At 41.4% G+C, this 19,117-nt stretch overlaps 1 protein-coding gene across 2 annotated transcripts in view; it reads right to left on the reverse strand.

Moving 5' to 3' along the window:
- Window positions 1-3,954, reverse strand: part of dcaf11 (ddb1 and cul4 associated factor 11) — a 76,204-nt gene extending 72,250 nt beyond the window's left edge. Inside the window, exons 1-2 of one of the 2 annotated variants that reach the window (XM_034171260.1) lie at window positions 3,718-3,954; window positions 1,505-1,558 (exon numbers count right to left, since the gene is read on the reverse strand). The gene's annotated coding sequence lies outside the window, so the exon portion shown is untranslated. The remainder of the gene's footprint in view (window positions 1-1,504; window positions 1,559-3,717) is intronic. The other variant, XM_034171252.1, reaches the window with a different exon arrangement.
- Window positions 3,955-19,117: the final 15,163 nt, after the last annotated feature.

Consider the following 19,117-nt stretch of genomic DNA (forward strand, 5'->3'; position numbering starts at 1 on the left):
AACCACACAGAAGAACCGATCCTTGACCTATCCCTATGTTTTCAGGTCTAGGGAATCTAATGCCCCATCACTTTCAATTACTTTCAATTTACATATCGGTCATATTGGAATCCAAGATGGACACCATTTTTTGCTAGTATTAAGACATGTAACATCAAAGATGGTGTTTGTGTTAGTGTTAAATGTTTCCATGAGGCTTTTGGTAAATGGAATACTGGGGGAAATGTCATGTGAAAAGATTACTAATAACCGATGTCTGTTTCAGATGTGAAAGTCATTAACACTGACACCACACCACCTTTAACATCATAAACTTTGTCAAAGAAGACTTAACTTACAATAACCTTCCCTGGTTCTTCTAGGTGCCTTAATTAAGCAGTTATGAGCAAAAACATGATTACAAATGGTGGCCATCTTGGATTCCAATATGGCGGCCTCCAGGGGGCGGTAACGCTTGTATCTATTTTTTTTCTTGATCTATAAACTCAAAAGAACCTCCATACTCATTTTCATGCTTTCTTACAATAATGCACGATTCTGGTGAAAGTTTGATCTTAGCCGCTGTACTAGCATCCTCTCTCACAAACTGCCATGGTCGCAATGGTTGCTGTAAAGTATGAGGCTGCACCTGATTTCCGCAGGAGAATCGCCAAGCCCTGAAGATGCACAAATACCACACAGGCCACACAAAAACACACTTCACAGAGCACCCCATGACCGCCTGATAGATGTGCAACGACCATGTAATTTTTCTGCCAGGGCAAGAGCAGATCTTCCACTGCAACATGACCGGAGTGACCTGAGTTTGGACGTGAACTCAGAAAAAAAGAGCAATACTATTTCAGTATCACAGCCAACTCGTGCACAATGATAAGGGCTCTCAAGTTGAGATACGCTCAAGCAGTTATTTTCCACCAAATCTTGTCTTGCAGGTCATAGCGGTGGAATGTCATGCACTAGCATGAGAGCGTGACAACATATTGAGCCTCACACTGAGTGCGTGAAACCTTTAAAGTGCAAGTCTCACTCCAAATGAGTGAGACTTAAGAGCTCTGGGACTGTGTGCCATGAGTTTTATCAATAAAGTTCAATTTATAAAGTGCAAAATGTGTTCCTTGTCAACTGATGTTTGCAGAGCTCATCAGAAACTTTTGTGTGCGTGTGTGTGTGTTCAAATCTGAACAGATGAGGCAGAGAGATTTGTTTTACTGTGGCTGAGGGTTCATTCTGGGCTTCTGAAAGCTGTGTCAATTCAGCACAAGCAGACATGAAAACGCGTCACGTCAGACACGTACTTCGCACCCCGATTACTGTTATGTCAAAACCAGCTAAATATTAAATGAATCCTTTTTCCACATCTCTGTACGTGCACATTCAGTTTGGATTATGCGTGCGTGTGTGAGCTTTTGTTCCACTGCTGTGCGCTTGACATCACCTGCCTGAAACACCTCGCGTTGAACGCTTTTACATATAAGTAGGTACATTAAGTTCATTGTGGACTTACCACAGTTTTATCCTTTTTCCATGAATTGCATAATCCAGAGTTTGACTCAGAATGCTGTGTGAAACAGACAAAAAAGTGAATTTTCTGAAGAGGATAACAGTCATGTGACTTTTTTCAGTTCCTGCAATTTTTTTTTATGTTTTTATTTTTCATGGCTGTCACTTGTTTTCCAGCTATAGAAAGCCCAATGAAAGGTGTTATTTATCCAGTGACGTAATTTTTCTGCAGATTTCGCTGACGCTGCCCGTCAATGACGGGGAAACACACACACACACGTGTGCGCAGCCACACAAGATAAATCCAAACTGATGAGCGTGGGAAAAAATAAAGAGATAAATTAATAATTATCTCATTTTGTTCTTTCTCTGTCTCACTCAGTGAGCACAAACAGTGAGGAAATATGAGGTAAACAGCTCAAAATCCATCATATATGTCAAAAAAGCAGCAGATCTCCACGGAAATGTGATGTCATCTGTAGCGCACAAACTTGTGAGACATCAACACTACACACGAGCCACTGAAGCAGTTACACAGAAAGGTGTTTTCGCTTCTCCTCTGTGAACCGGGCGCATTGTATGCTGCATGACAGACTCACAACTGCCACAGCCCTGTGTAAAGATGGCCTAACAGAGATACATGAACCCAAAGAATAAATGAAACAAGAAATGTTGGCTGATAATGAAGGGAGCTAAAAAAAAACAAAGTCTTGTGTAGGAGAATCAAACCCGTCTCCCGCATGACAGGCGGAGACCACTATACTAACGAGGAGCTAGCAACATGCACTGTCACAGAACATCAATTACAGTGGCTGCTGTAAGATTATCCAGAGATTTGGCGTTACAGCTGCTGTAACTGTAACCACTTTGAATTAAATTACAGATGTCACATCTATTTTTATAGAATGTAGAGATTTAAAATTGCTATTTTTTAAACATTGCAATAAAAATATGAGAATCTATTTTTTTTTAATTACATTTACATTAATTTTGGTTTGTTAATATTGGGACTGTAGTTTAGATTAGACAGAACTTTACTGATAACTTGGGAAGGCCCTGCAGGGAAACTGCAGTTCCAGCAACATTGTAGAGCAGCACAGGGTAAGAAGTGAAAGTAAAAAAGAAAAACAGTTTGCAAATATAAGTACAAATACACAATATAAATACCAGACATACTGATCAATACTGGTTTAGTGGCTACTACTGTAAAAAAAAAATTGATTGATTGATTGATTGATTCCCAACCTCTGTCTTCCTGTTACTCCTCCTCCCCCCAAGTGAGGAGTTGTATAGTCTGACAGCCTGAGGGACAAAGGAGTTTTTCAATCTGTTGGTCCTGCACTTGGGGAGGAGCAGTCTGTGGCTGAAGAGGCTCCTCTGGTTGCTGATGACAGTGTGCAGAGGGTGACTGGCATCGTCCATAATGTCCAGCAGTTTGCCCAGTGTTCTCTGTGCTAGTTTGCAACAAGAATTTTTGTAAGGTTGCATAAATAACATGGTAAATGTTGTTTACCTGAGGCCAAAATATGACCATTGGGTATACTGAGAAGGCTTTTTGTCCATCCGTCTGTCTGTCTGCGCTCAGCATAAGTCCAGTCCTATTAATGCCAGGGTCTTCAAATTCACAGGGAACATTCTTGGGACACAGACCTTGGACAAGTTCAAAGATTGCTAACCTTGACCTATTTAAGAGGTCAAAGGGTCACATTCAGTTTCCTATTTTTATGCTTAAATGGCCGAGAGTATTTTAGCATTGCGTTATATTAATTAAAAGGAATTCCAAATTCCTTGAAGAAAATCATCACATTATGTTAGATTTACTTAGCAGATTATTTTATCCAAAGCGACTTCTAGGTGAGGAATCACAGTCAAGTTTCAGCTTGAAGAGGCACAGCATAAAAATAAATACTATAATTATGGATTTAAGGAGACTTCAGTATAATGATAAAGATAATTTTAAACTGGCCCAATGATAACCTGCAGACTGTTGGGCCACTGAAAACCTGCACATTTTGGCCCTCCGTAAATGTTTTACATGAATAAACAGAACAGTCAAGCATTACAAGCCAACCTCATGTATGTAAACTACAGATCTGGACAAGGCACCGATTCGGTTATTTATTCGGATTGTTAATTACATCACGATACTTTCATTTACTCCTGCTGACACAGTAGCTAAATTGGTTGTGCTAACTAATAATGTTAACATTTACATACTGTTCGACTGTCAAACGTTCTTGCTGACAGCTCGTCGGTCCAGCTCTGTCACGGCTCGGTCAACACGATGATATATATATAATTTTTTTTGCGGTCTGACAGAAAGAGGTGCGCTGCAGTGAAAAGCTACAGATTTAAGGGGCGCAGAGTTCCAGCTCTCAGCAGCAGCAGAGGCTCAGTCGCCATATTGTTTACAAAAAGTGTGGAGGAAAAAAAAACTCTGCGCAAGCCCCTGTGCTTTCATCATCACGTGATCGGCACCGCAGACGTCAGCGTCAGGTCACACTGCGTGCCGCTCTCATTGGACCGACATATCTGCTATTTTGGGATATAGCTCGCCCACAGGTTGAGCTCGCCGGACTACTTCCGCCACCCTGCTCAGCGTGCCGCGCTCTTCCCAGATAGAGCTCTTTCAGTGCAGCTTCTTGTTCTGACTTTGAAGTTGCTCATAAACTTTAAGTTTCTTAACTATTTATTACGGCCATTCTTAAAACTTTAGTTATCTTTCTAATTTTATTACTGGTAAATTTTAGAATGAATTTAGATGAGATATATTCAACTACTTTTTGCATCATGCACCTCGGCCGCGGACTAACACAGAACATCCAGAAACTGGACATAACGAGAGCGTCCACTTTTAGCTTGCCATAAGCGAAGCTAGTGGCGCTCGTGAGAGTGTGGTCACACTGCTCAGCGTGCACGCGTGAGAGTATGACGTCAGGTTCTTCTTCTTCTTTTTATCTTTTACTGCGGCTGTCGAGCAATGTGATAGGTGTTTTACCGCCGCCTTCTGTTTAGGATGGTTAAATTCAGTTTGAAACACTCGAAAACTTTGCTGCTCATGTTCTTCCACTACTTCACAGGCAGTGATGCCGGTAACGCGTTACGCGTTAGTCTAATCTGACCACTTTTTTTTTAGTAACGAGTAATCTAACGCGTTAATCTTTCCAAATCAGTAATCAGATTAAAGTTACTTCTCCAAGTCACTGTGCGTTACTATTATTTTTGCATTGTGGGTTGATAGCAGCATTAAACTTGGTCCGTGGGCAGAAGGTCGGGGTTCGACTGAACTGCCCACTTTAAACGAGCTGTGAGCTTTTCATCCGCGGTTTTCTACAGCAGCTACAACTCGTCCTCACCTCTTAAAGCGCAGTGATAACAGCACACCTGCACTGAGATTTACAAAGACATTTTTATACTTTTTTTCCTCCTTTATTTAGAATTCTGAGCTGAGCCGCTCCGTATCTGCTGCTAAAAACAGCTGATCCTCCGCGACGCGTCAACAACTAACACTATTTTCCACTCAAATGCACCTAAACTCTCTTTCTGAGGACCACATGATGTGAAAACGCAATGAAACTTTCTTACCTGTAAATCTGGTCATGTTTTCTGCATAAATAAATGTTATCCATTCTTTGTGCTCAAACGCCAAAGCAGGGGCGAATCCAGATGGAATGGGGGCGTGGGGCAAGGATGTGCCCCCCTCCCCCACAACACCCCTAGATTAAAGGTCCAGTTTTGAAGCCTTTTTTGTTTACTACAATTGCTAATACTACTTATAATAATAATTTGGACAAGTAAAATGTTTAGAGAGAATTTAAATGTTAGAAAAATGTTCAAAAAAATTCAATAGTTACATTTATAAACAATGTAGGTTAGAAATGGCAAGTTTTACTGTTACAGTGCTGTCAACAGTTAAATATGAGGTCAAGAAAGACGTCTTTATTTTACTTTTTATAAAACAAGTATTTATTTTCATTGAAGTCAAGAAAGGGTGACTAGAAAGTGAGTTTTGGCAAAACAGGTATCATTGTCATGTTGAGGTGGCAGAGGGTTGTTGTCAGCAGCTGGGAAAAGTAACTAAAAAAGTAACTAGTAATCTAACTTAGTTACTTTTCCAATTGAGTAATCAGTAAAGTAACTGTTACTTTTTCAAGGAGTAATCAGTAATCAGTAATTGGATTACTTTTTCAAAGTAACTGTGGCAACACTGTTCACAGGTTCAGTGAAGGTTCAAAGCTGAAGCAGGCACCACAGTTCTTTGATTAAAAAGCTCGAAGCTATTTGGAGGGATATTAAGGGCGGCGTTCAGGTTTTTCTTGCAGGTATCCTTCTCAGTGTCGGTGCCAGTAACCAGCTGCCCGTAGGGGATATCTTGTGGCAGCCTCCTCTCATCTACGCATCAAATATGTTTCAGCTATCGACATCAAAGGCAGTGTTGGCTCATCGAGTAATGCATGCTAGGAAATTCTGTCACTGTGACAGATGTTATCCCAAGCAGCTGATTCAGAAACTGGGCTATCTTTATTGTCATTGTAAGCAGTACAACAAAAGGTAAGGTGCAAGCCTTTCAGTGCAAATATAAACCTGAGTAAACTACTGCGCAGGCTTGAAAGGTCTGGAGAAATAAAGAAAAATAAACATAAAATTTAACTGAATGAAAGAGTACAAATATATATATATATATATTAGAGCTGAAACAACTAATCAAGTCTATTATTATTGCTATTTTAGTAATAGATTAAAATCAATTACTAAAATAGTTGTCAACTAATTTAGTCATCGATTAGTTGCTAAACTTTGTTTTCCCGCAAATGTTTCGTTTCTTCCATATAATCAACCGAGCTTTGCTTTGAATCTTGAACCAATGAAGGAGTGCTTCGAGCTGCTGCTTCATTGGTTTCATTTGTTTTATTTCGCTTTATCTTAATTTTTCCCCACTAAAACCCTAAAGAGCATGTCTGTGAGGAATATTTACCTTTTTTATGTTAAACTGACCTGTTATGATCTTCTGAAACTGTTGATAGATGTATTTTATGCTAACGCCGATGCTAACGCATTAGCATGTCTATAGCGTTTTCAATGTTAAAGTTAGCATTAAGCTGCTGGCATTTCAGCATGTTTGCGCATTTGTTTTCTGTATAATAATTAATGGCTCAGCGTTTGTTGTCGTAAAAGAGTCAAATGTATTACAAATTATAATATTTAATTTATTTGTATTTATATATTAATAATAATAGTAACAATAATAATAGTAATTATAACTAATAATGCTACAATACAATTTTAGAGAAAGAGACATGAGTCACATGTGTCATTGTGAAATGACCACATAGTTTACAAGTTATACAGAGAATATTGTTGGGAAGGTGTCGTAGCACGGACCCACAACAGGGGGCGCAAATGAACGGACAATAAGTAAGCCAAAAGGTAACAATTTAATGTTGTGATATTACACAACGAAACGTGTCTTAATGTTCACAGTCAATAAACACCAGGTGACGTGTGGGCAGGCTCGAAGATAGAAGACGCCCGACGAGAGAGAAGCCGCGTCCCACACGGCCTCCACCACCAACGGCCTGAAGAACACCGGAGCCGCCAAGTCCCGAGTCCCCAGGTGGCCTCTGTCTTCGGCTGTCGACCCTGGTACTGCTGGCAGAAAACAGAAAGATGATGTGTGAGTGTGAGTCCGCACACTCAGTAATTAACAGTCCAGACACCGTTAGGAGGAAGCACATCCACCTCCAAATCACACACACTCGTGCAGCTCCTGATCAACCACTTATCTGGGACGGGGTGCGAGGTGAAGCCGTCACTGTCACACCAAACGCCAATCCTCCAGACAAGGAAAGCACCAGGAAAACGGCTGCAACAGAAGTTCAGATTACTATTCAACGTATAAGTCAGCAGAGAAAATTACCTTAGTACTGGTAGTCGATTTCTCGGCGGGGAGGTGGAGTTGCAGTCCGGCTTATATGGTGGTGTAGATGAGTGACAGCTGGAGTAATGAGTGACAGCTGTCACCTCCTCTGGGTCTGGCGCCCTCTCGTGCTTGGAGCCCGCACTCCAAGCAGGGCGCCCTCTGGTGGTAGTGGGCCAGCAGTACCTCCTCTTCAGCGGCCCACACAACAAATATTGCACATATAATGAGTCAGGCTACAGTTTTTGATTTAGGTTTTATGGTTAACTGGTTATTCTAATTGCTCATTTGCAGCAACAAAAATACCTCTTTTTTTTCACCATATATTTTATAACATTTATATGTTGCAATGTTGTTTTATGGCAACTCAGCACTTTGATAAAGCAATGTCATTTGAAATAATTATTTTTGTTCTTTATTATAAACTGTTTTAGTCTTTATTATTTTATCTTTCAACAGCCAAGGCACATTTGATGATTTGTTGATTTTCAAGTATTTTAAGTTTTCAAATAATGTTTTGTTGTTAAATAAAGTGATGGAAGGAGAGAAAAACTGTTTCCCTGGCACATTTAAAAAAAATTCCCCACTAATCCGATTAATCGTGTCGAAACCCCATCAGATTCATCGATGATCCAAATAATTGTTTGTTGCAACCCTAATATATATATATATATATATATAAGAACGTAGCAGCAAAAAAGAGATTGCATATCAAAAACCAGAAAAGTATGTACAAAACTAGAAGCACTCAGAGAGTGCAAACCTCCGCCAAGTCCATGGGGTCACTGATGCCATAACATCACACGCCGTGGAATCATTGAACCTAAAAAAAAGTCTAACAATGATGTTTGCTCAGTAGTAAAAAAGTTTCATCTGCTGTGACTGGATAGCATGTATCTTTAGCGCTTGGCATCACAGTTTATTGCAACTTGCACCTTTCCCAGAAGCTACTGTCATCTGAGCACTGATATTGATATTGCATGTGCTTATAGACAAAAACAAATAAAAGACAAAATTCAATTTATTATTCAATTAAACTGCAAATATATGAATTTTTTAACATTTATGAAACACTTCTTTAAACAAGGCCATAGGGTCACTGACCCTAAAGAGATTCCCTCCTTGGCACAGTGATCTATTTCTTTTTGTCTCTTTCTCTAAAATTGTATATAATAATCATTAGATTATTAATATATAAACAAAAATAAATTTAAGAAATATTACAATTACAACAAAACAAATGCACCCGAACGTGATGACAGCTGCAACTGCTTAATGCTAACTTTTAACATTGAAAATGCCATAGACATGCTAACGCGTTAGCATCACTTGTTCCTCTTGTCATTTCCAACCACTTCACAAAATTTCATTAAAATCCGTTCAAAACTTTTGGAGTTATCCTGCTGACAAACAGACAGACAAACAAACAAACGCGACCGAAAACATAACCTCCTTGGCGGATGTAACTATGGATATTTCAGTGGCAGTGAATATTGCACATTATTATCACTTTACCGAGGTGTTGCTAGGCCGGTAGTGCAGATTTACGTCGACACTATCTGGCTATACCCGCCCGCTGTGCGTAAACAAATTACATCATAGCGCGTACAGCCCAAGAACTGTCCGCAGAGAAAAAAAAACTGTCCGCAGAGGAAAAAAAAAAGTCCGCAGAGGAAAAAATAAAAGGCGAGAAGTGTGTGTTGGTCACCAGTCCGACCACTTTTTTTTAGTAACGAGTAATCTAACGCGTTAATCTTTCCAAATCAGTAATCAGATTAAAGTTACTTCTCCATGTCACTGTGCGTTACTATTATTTTTCATTGTGGGTTGATAGCAGAATTAAACTTGGTCTGTGGGCAGGAGGTCGGGGTTCGACTGAACTACACACTTTCAGCGAGCTGTGAGCTTTTCATCCACGGTTTTTTGCAGCTGCTCGACTCGTCCTCACCTCTTAAAGCGCGGTGATCAGCACACCTGCACTGAACTTTACAGACATTTTTATGATTTTTCCCCTCCTTTATTTAGAATTCTGAGCTGAGCTGCTCCGTATCGTCTCGTTAAAAACAGCTGATCCTCCGCGACGCCTCAACAACTAACACTATTTTCCACTCAAATGCACCTAAACTCTCTTTCTGAGGACCACATGATGTGAAAACGCAATAAAAATTTCTTACCTGTAAATCTGGTCATGTTTTCTGCATAAATAAATGTTATCCATTCTTTGTGCTCAAACGCCAAAGCAGGGGCGAATCCAGATGGAATGGGGGCGTGGGGCAAGGATGTGCCCCCCTCACAACACCCCTAGATTAAAGGTCCAGTTTTGAAGCCGTTTTTTACTACAACTACTAATATTGCTTAAAATAATAATAAATTCGACAAGTAAAATGTTTAGAGAGTTAGAATTTAATAGTTACATTTCTAAACAATGTAGGTTTGAAATTGCAAGTTTTACTGTTACAGTGCTGTCAACAGTTAAATATGAGGTCAAGAAAGAGGTCTTTATTTTACTTTTTATAAAACAAGTATTTATTTTCATTGAAGTCAAGAAAGGGTGACTATAAAGTGAGTTGTTGTCGGCAGCTGTGGAAAGTAACTAAAAAAGTAACTAGTAATCTAACTTAGTTACTTTTACAATTGAGTAATCAGTAAAGTAACTAAGTTACTTTTTCAAGGAGTAATCAGTAATCAGTAATTGGATTACTTTTTCAAAGTAACTGTGGCAACACTGTTGGTCACAATATGGATATTCTGGATGATTTTCTCATGGATAGTACAACAATGAACAGCAGCTAAAGCATCCAGCTTGATAAAGGACGCACTGCCGAATTTGGAGAGCAGCGCGCACCAGCCAACACAACAAAAGTTAAAGTGAGCTAACTTTTTATGTGCGCGTTACGTGTTGTGTATCTCAGTAAGTGATCATAATAATGCAAATAACATGCTGTTGTTGCGCGGTATGCATTTTCTGAGTCTCTCCGTCCATGCCGTCGCCCGCAACGACAGATATTCACCCGAGTTAGACGAGGGCGAATATTTGTCATTTTGGGCGACTGGGCATGAACGTCGGGCCTCTGAAAATGCATACCGCCCTCCAAAAGCATGTTATTGTATTATCATTATCACTTACTGAGACATTGCTGGGCCGGTAGAATAGATTTACATTTACGCTACCTGTCTATACCTGCCGCAGTAACGGGTGGGTATCCCAATACCCTCCCACTGTGCATAAAGTGATGACGTCATTGTTGGGAAAGTGTCAGTACACGGACCCACAACAGGGGGCGCAATTGAACGGACAATGGAGAAAGTCAAATAACAAGGCTTTACTGTTGTGAACGTGCACAACGAATACAACCAATCACGAAATGGACAACAGTCAATTCACAAAAGTGTCGTGTGGGCAGGCTCGAAGATAGGAGACGCCTCTCCAAGGTAAGACCCGAACCACACGGCTTCCTCCGCCACAGGACCCCGGAAATACTGGAGCCGCCAAGTCCCGAACTCCCAGGTGGCCACTGCCTCCGCGTGTCGGACCTGGTACTGCTGGCGAGGAACAAAGAACAGTTAGATGGGGGCGCGTTTGCACCCAAGACTCCGAACAGCAGGGAAGTTACCTCCACCTCTCGTTGGAACAGTACTCCACAAGCTGTACACTAATCCAAAAGGATACACTCCGTCAGCTTTGATACGTTACCTTGTAGGTAGAAACGATATCTCGGCAATGAGGTGGAGGTGCCGTCCTGCTGATATACCCCACAGATGATTGCCGTCAGCTGTCTCAGGTGATGGGTGACAGCTGTCACCGTAGCTGCTCACGTGAGGCGGCGGCGCCCTCTGGTGCCTGGAGCCCGCACTCCAGGCAGGGCGCCCTCTGGTGGTGGTGGGCCAGCAGTACCTCCTCTTCAGCGGCCCACACAACAGTCATAGCATGCGCAACCCAAGAACTGTCTGCAGACAATAACATGAAAAAGCGCAAAGTGTCTGTTGATCCCAATATGGATATTCCGGATGATTTTATCATGGATAGTCCGACAATGAACAGCAGCCAAAGCAGCCAGCTTGATGAGGATGCCCTGGAGAATTTGGAGAGCAGAGCGGTACCAGCCAACACGACAAAAGTTAAAGTGAGCCAACTTTTTATGTATGCGTTTGCTGGGTGTCGTGTGTTTTGAAATGACATTAAATATTGTTAATGTGATTTCACGTGTTGTGTATATCAGTAAGTGATAATAAAGCAAATAACATGCAGTTGTCATGCGGTATGCATTTTCAGAGTCCCTCCGTCCATGCCATCACCCGCAAGGACAGATATTCACCCGAGTTAGATGAGGGCGAATGTCTGTCATTTTGGGCGACTGGGCATGGACGGAGGGACTCTGAAAATGCATACCACCCTCCAAAAGCATGTTATTGTATTATAAACAAAAATATTGCACTCAGCCTATGCTCTCACTTGTACTGTTGCTCTTCATACACAGTTTAGTCTATAAGCACTGGACAGTGAGACTTATTTTTTTAAATTTTATAAATTAGGATTTATTATTATTATTTTTCTTTATGACTGATGTAATTGAAGTCCAAGACAGAGTGAGCGACTTGGAAATGTTCATGTATTCATCCGCTGACTTGTCTCAAGAAAATGGCTGTAAAAGTGATGATTTGTATTAGCAATAATGCTTATACTTAGTTTGCCCAGTTACTGATGGCCTCTGAGAATAAAGGGACTATGTAGACAAATGGCTGTAAATTCTAAATGGTTAAAGCCATATTTTTGTTAAACCCCTTGAATTAAAGATGAAAGTCTACATTATGTGCACATCTTGATTGTTTTGTTCAAACTTCATTGTGGTGGTGTACAGATGCAAAATTACAAATAAATAAATAAATTGTCTAACCGACCAAATACTTATTATATATGGACCTGACTTCATTTAGATTCGCTATTTAAAGGTACTGGTTGAAGATACACAAGTAACAGCCCTTGCAGACACAAATGACAGCAGAGGCTTTTTCAATGTCACCAAAGTAATCTACAGCCCCTCGACCCAAGGACAAGCACCTCTTTAGCAAGGATGGCCTGAGCCTACTGAAGACTATGACATCAGTGCTCAATGGAAAGAACACTTTGAATACTTCCTGAACACCAACCCAATTGTTTAGGAGGAGGACGTGCTCAGTCATTTACCAAGAGGAGAACTCAGCTGAACCCAACTCTCGAAGAAACTCTCCTTGCCCTTGAAGGTATGAAAATCAATAAAGCACCCAGGGAAGACAACATTCCTCTTGAGGTCTTTCAGGAAGCAGGGCCCTTTCTCCAAAGCCAACTGCACCAACTCATCATCAAAATCTGGACTCCAGAAGAAATACTAGCAGACATGAAAGACTCAATGATTGCCACCAACTACAAGCAGAGAGGAGACAAGTCTGACTGTGGAAACCATCATGGAATCTTCTTTACTGTCTACTACAGGAAAGGCTCTTGCACAGATTGACAATATCTGTCTGAGACAACTAGCAGAAAACATACTCCTGAACCCCAGAGTGGCTTCTGACCATCAAGAGGGATAACAGACATGAACTTCATTGTCCACAAATTGCAAGAAAAGCATTGAGAGCAACATTGACCATTGTACCTTGCATTCATTGACTTGACAAAAGTGTTTGACAGCGTATCACACCCACCTCTGTGAAACACCCTGAGCAACACAGGCTGTCCTGGAAATTCATCAAAATCATGTCTGCCAAAGTTCTGGTGAATGGCACAAAAACGGAAGCCTTCAAGGTGCAATCAGGAGTAAAGCAGGACTGTGGTATCTCCCTGGCACTCTTCATCAGCTTTGTGGCAGCAATCCTCCACCTGATCAAGGACAAGGTGCTACCATTAATTGGCACTGTGTACAGAATGGATGGAAAGCTCTTCCGCCTGAGCCGACTGACAGCCAAGAAGAAGATCACCACTACTTTACTCTTGGACTTCCAGCATGCCGACACTAGCAGGGTGTCATCCTTTACGGAGGAAGGCCTTCAGAAAATCCTTGAAACCTTTGATGAGGCCTACACCAACTTGGCCTTCATGTCAACCTGAAGAAGACACAGATGCTGTATCAGTCATCACCCAACATTGTCAAACCAAAGCTTCTTGCTGTGAAACTGCACGGACAGCTCCTGGAGAATGTACCCAGTAAGTTGGTCACAAAGCTCCTCAACCTAGGCCTTAGCAATACCTTGTGTGCATGGATTAAGGATTTCCTGTCTGACCGCCCACAGGCAGTCAAACTGGGCCCACATCTATCCTCCAGTCTGTCTCTTAGCACCGGCGCACCACAAGGCTGCGTGCTAAGTCCGTTGCTTTATTCCATCTATACATATGACTGTATTCCCACCCATCCCTCAAACATGATAATAAAATTTACTGATGACACTAATGTGGTGGGACAGATCTTCAACGGAAACGAGGCAGCCTATAGAGATGAAGTTGAAAGGCTAGTTGAATGGTGCACAGAAAATAATTTGACCCTGAATGTCAAGAAAACCAAAGAGATTATAGTTGACTTCAGGGAGCGCAAGGATGACCCCTCTCCCTTAACCATCAAAGGTGAGGTAGTAGAGAGGGTCTCTTGTTTTAAATTTCTGGGCACCTGGATCACTGAGGATCTTAAATGGGAAGTTAACACATCTGCTGTGGTCAAAAAGGCACATCAGAGGCTTTATTTTCTACGAACATTGAAGAAGAACAACCTGTCGGCTGAGCTGCTCAAGGCCTTTTATCATTGCTCCATCGAGAGTGTTTTAACCTATTGCATTACAGCATGGTTTGCAAACTGTTCTGAAAACAATAAGAAATCCATCAGACGAGTCATAAGAACGGCAGAAAAGATCAATGGTCTCCCTCTGCCCTCACTGGATGATGTTTTTAGGACTCGCTGCCTCCACCGAGCGAGCAGTATTCTGCAGGATGGAACACACCCCTCACATCACCTTTTTTCTTTGCTTCCATCCGGCAGGCGTTATCGGGCCTTTAAAGCCCACACCACAAGGCTGAAAAACAGCTTCTTTCCTCGAGCTGTTACAGAACTGAACAGACACGCCCAAGCTTCAGTTGAAACAATTGCATTATTCTAATTAAAATAAGGACGGACATGTGTAAGGGAGATAGAGTATCTCGTCAATAGTTTTACATCCTCATTGAAGACAACTTTGGATGCTGTAGCTCCTCTGAAAAAGAGACCTTTAAATCAGAAGTGTCTGACTCCGTGGTATAACTCACAAACTCGCAGCTTAAAGCAGATAACCCGTAAGTTGGAGAGGAAATGGCGTCTCACTAATTTAGATGATCTTCACTTAGCCTGGAAAAAGAGTCTGTTGCTCTATAAAAAAAGCCCTCCGTAAAGCTAGGACATCTTTCTACTCATCACTAATTGAAGAAAATAAGAACAACCCCAGGTTTCTTTTCAGCACTGTAGCCAGGCTGACAAAGAGTCAGAGCTCTATTGAGCTGAGTATTCCATTAACTTTAACTAGTAATGACTTCATGACTTTCTTTGCTAGCAAAATTTTAACTATTAGAGAAAAAATTACTCATAACCATCCCAAAGACGTATCGTTATCTTTGGCTGCTTTCAGTGATGCCGGTATTTGGTTAGACTCTTTCTCTCCGATTGTTCTGTCTGAGTTATTTTCATTAGTTACTTCATCCAAACCATCAACATGTTTATTAGACCCCATTCCGACCAGGCTGCTCAAGGAAGCCCTACCATTATTTAATGCTTCGATCTTAAATATGATCAATCTATCTTTGTTAGTTGGCTATGTACCACAGGCTTTTAAGGGGGGTGTAATTAAACCATTACTTAAAAAGCCATCACTTGACCCAGCTATCTTAGCTAATTATAGGCCAATCTCCAACCTTACTTTTCTCTCAAAAATTCTTGAAAGGGTAGTTGTAAAACAGCTAACTGATCATCTGCAGAGGAATGGTCTATTTGAAGAGTTTCAGTCAGGTTTTAGAATTCATCATAGTACAGAAACAGCATTAGTGAAGGTTACAAATGATCTTCTTATGGCCTCGGACAGTGGACTCATCTCTGTGCTTGTTCTGTTAGACCTCAGTGCTGCTTTTGATACTGTTGACCATAAAATTTTATTACAGAGATTAGAGCATGCCATAGGTATTAAAGGCACTGCGCTGCGGTGGTTTGAATCATATTTGTCTAATAGATTACAATTTGTTCATGTAAATGGGGAATCTTCTTCACAGACTAAAGTTAATTATGGAGTTCCACAAGGTTCTGTGCTAGGACCAATTTTATTCACTTTATACATGCTTCCCTTAGGCAGTATTATTAGACGGTATTGCTTAAATTTCATTGTTACGCAGATGATACCCAGCTTTATCTATCCATGAAGCCAGAGGACACACACCAATTAGCTAAACTGCAGGATTGTCTTACAGACATAAAGACATGGATGACCTCTAATTTCCTGCTTTTAAACTCAGATAAAACTGAAGTTATTGTACTTGGCCCCACAAATCTTAGAAACATGGTGTCTAACCAGATCCTTACTCTGGATGGCATTACCCTGACCTCTAGTAATACTGTGAGAAATCTTGGAGTCATTTTTGATCAGGATATGTCATTCAAAGCGCATATTAAACAAATATGTAGGACTGCTTTTTTGCATTTACGCAATATCTCTAAAATCAGAAAGGTCTTGTCTCAGAGTGATGCTGAAAAACTAATTCATGCATTTATTTCCTCTAGGCTGGACTATTGTAATTCATTATTATCAGGTTGTCCTAAAAGTTCCCTAAAAAGCCTTCAGTTAATTCAAAATGCTGCAGCTAGAGTACTGACGGGGACTAGAAGGAGAGAGCATATCTCACCCATATTGGCCTCTCTTCATTGGCTTCCTGTTAATTCTAGAATAGAATTTAAAATTCTTCTTCTTACTTATAAGGTTTTGAATAATCAGGTCCCATCTTATCTTAGGGACCTCATAGTACCATATCACCCCAATAGAGCGCTTCGCTCTCAGACTGCAGGCTTACTTGTAGTTCCTAGGGCTTGTAAGAGTAGAATGGGAGGCAGAGCCTTCAGCTTTCAGGCTCCTCTCCTGTGGAACCAGCTCCCAATTCAGATCAGGGAGACGGACACCCTCTCTACTTTTAAGATTAGGCTTAAAACTTTCCTTTTTGCTAAAGCTTATAGTTAGGGCTGGATCAGGTGACCCTGAACCATCCCTTAGTTATGCTGCTACAGACGTAGACTGCTGGGGGGTTCCCATGATGCACTGTTTCTTTCTCTTTTTGCTCTGTATGCACCACTCTGCATTTAATCATTAGTGATCGATCTCTGCTCCCCTCCACAGCATGTCTTTTTCCTGGTTCTCTCCCTCAGCCCCAACCAGTCCCAGCAGAAGACTGCCCCTCCCTGAGCCTGGTTCTGCTGGAGGTATCTTCCTGTTAAAAGGGAGTTTTTCCTTCCCACTGTAGCCAAGTGCTTGCTCACAGGGGGTCGTTTTGACCGTTGGGGTTTTACATAATTATTGTATGGCCTTGCCTTACAATATAAAGCGCCTTGGGGCAACTGTTTGTTGTGATTTGGCGCTATATAAAAAAATTGATTGATTGATCGATTGATAATTAGATTGATAATATTAGGTATATTTATTACTGTTTTTATGCTATTTAAGGGGTTTTATTAAGTTGGGTATTTTTACTGTTAATTGATGTTTTAGAGGGATACGTGCAATATGGGACATGTGCAGCATGGGATAAGTGTAATATGTGATAATGACAGTGTGGGATTAGTGCAATACGAGTTTTGTTTGTCTCCGAGCTTGCCCCCCCCCCCCCCCCCCCCCCCAATCTCCTGATGTTTTTTTCAATATTTATTGAAGTATGTGTATGGGTGAGTGTGTTTGAGGGTGGTCATTGTTTTTGAGGATGCACAAGCAAATTTCGTTGTGTTGATCGCTGTGCAATGACAATAAAGGTGATTCTGATTCTGATTCTGAATGTGACCCACTTTGTATACCTGGGAAGCCATGTGTCAAACAGCAACATCGATGACGAGATCCAACACTGACTGAAGTGTACAGTACCTGTCTTTGGTTGGCTTCGGACCCGTGTTTTCACCAACAGAGACTTTCAATATGAGATGAAAATCCTTGCCTACAAAGCTGTTGTCATACTAACCCTGCTGCATGGATCTGAGACCTGAACCATGTACTGCCACCATCGCGCAATTCCATCAATGCTGCCTGAGGCATATCCGCTACATCAGATGGAAAGACTACTTTACCAACATTAGCGTCCTGGCTGAAGCAAAGCTCCAGAGCATCAAGTGTGTCATCATCAAGAACCAGCTTTGGTGGACGGGTCACATCATTAGGATGAATGACAGCAGAATTCCCAAGCAGATCTTCTACTCCCAGCTGAATGAAGGAAATCAGTCCAGAGAAGAGCAGAAGAAATGCTACAAGGACCTCCTGAAGCACAACCTCAGGTGCTGCTCCAACACCTGGAAGACCTGGGAAGAACAAGTGAGGGACCAAGCCAGCTGGCGAGGAATGATCCACACGGGAATGGAATCTTCAAAAAAATACAGATAAACACCATAGCGGAGAAGAGCAGAAAAAGGAAGGAGAGAGAGCAAGATCCTAACTTGCAGAAGCTTCCGGCAGCAACCACATGCAGAGCCTGTCAGAAAAGGGGCATGTCAAGACTGGGCCTGTTCAGTCATCTCTGCCATGACATGAACTGACATCCATGCAGTAATAAAGATGAACTAATGAATCAAATCAAATCAATTTTATTTATATAGCGCCAAATCACAACAAACAGGTGCCCCAAGGCGCTTTATATTGTAAGGCAAAAGCCATACAATAATTACAGAAAAACCCCAACGGTCAAAACGATCCCCCTGTGAGCAAGCACTTGGCGACAGTGGGAAGGAAAAACTCCCTTTTAACAGGAAGAAACCTCCAGCAGAACCAGGTTCAGGGAGGGGCAGTCTTCTGCTGGGACTGGTTGGGGCTGAGGGGAGAGAATCAGGAAAAAGACATGCAGTGGAAGAGAGCAGAGGTCAATCACTAATGATTAAATGCAGAGTGGTGCATACAAAGCAAAAAGAGAAACAAACACTCAGTGCATCATGGGAACCCCCCAGCAGTCTAAGTCTATAGCAGCATAACTAAGGGATGGTTCAGGGTCACCTGGTCCAGCCCTAACTATAAGCTTTAGCAAAAAGAAAGTTTTAAGCCTAATCTTAGAAGTAGAGAGGGTGTCTGTCTCCCTGATCCGAATTGGGAGCTGGTTCCACAGGAGAGGAGCTTGAAAGCTGAAGGCTCTGCCTCCCATTCTACTCTTAAAAACCCTAAGAACTACAAGTAAGCCTGCAGTCTGAGAGTGAAGCATTCTATTGGGGTGATATGGTACAATGAGGTCCCTAAGATAAGATGGGACCTGATTATTCAAAACCTTATAAGTTAGAAGAAGAATTTTAAATTCTATTCTAGAATTAACAGGAAGCCAATGAAGAGAGGCCAATATGGGTGAAATATGCTCTCTCCTTCTAGTCCCTGTCAGTACTCTAGCTGCAGCATTTTGAATTAACTGAAGGCTTTTCAGGGAACTTTTAGGACAACCTGATAATAATGAATTACAATAGTCCAGCCTAGAGGAAATAAATGCATGAA

Source organism: Thalassophryne amazonica, chromosome 1 (assembly GCF_902500255.1).
Source record: "Thalassophryne amazonica chromosome 1, fThaAma1.1, whole genome shotgun sequence".
Taxonomy (NCBI): domain Eukaryota; kingdom Metazoa; phylum Chordata; class Actinopteri; order Batrachoidiformes; family Batrachoididae; genus Thalassophryne; species Thalassophryne amazonica.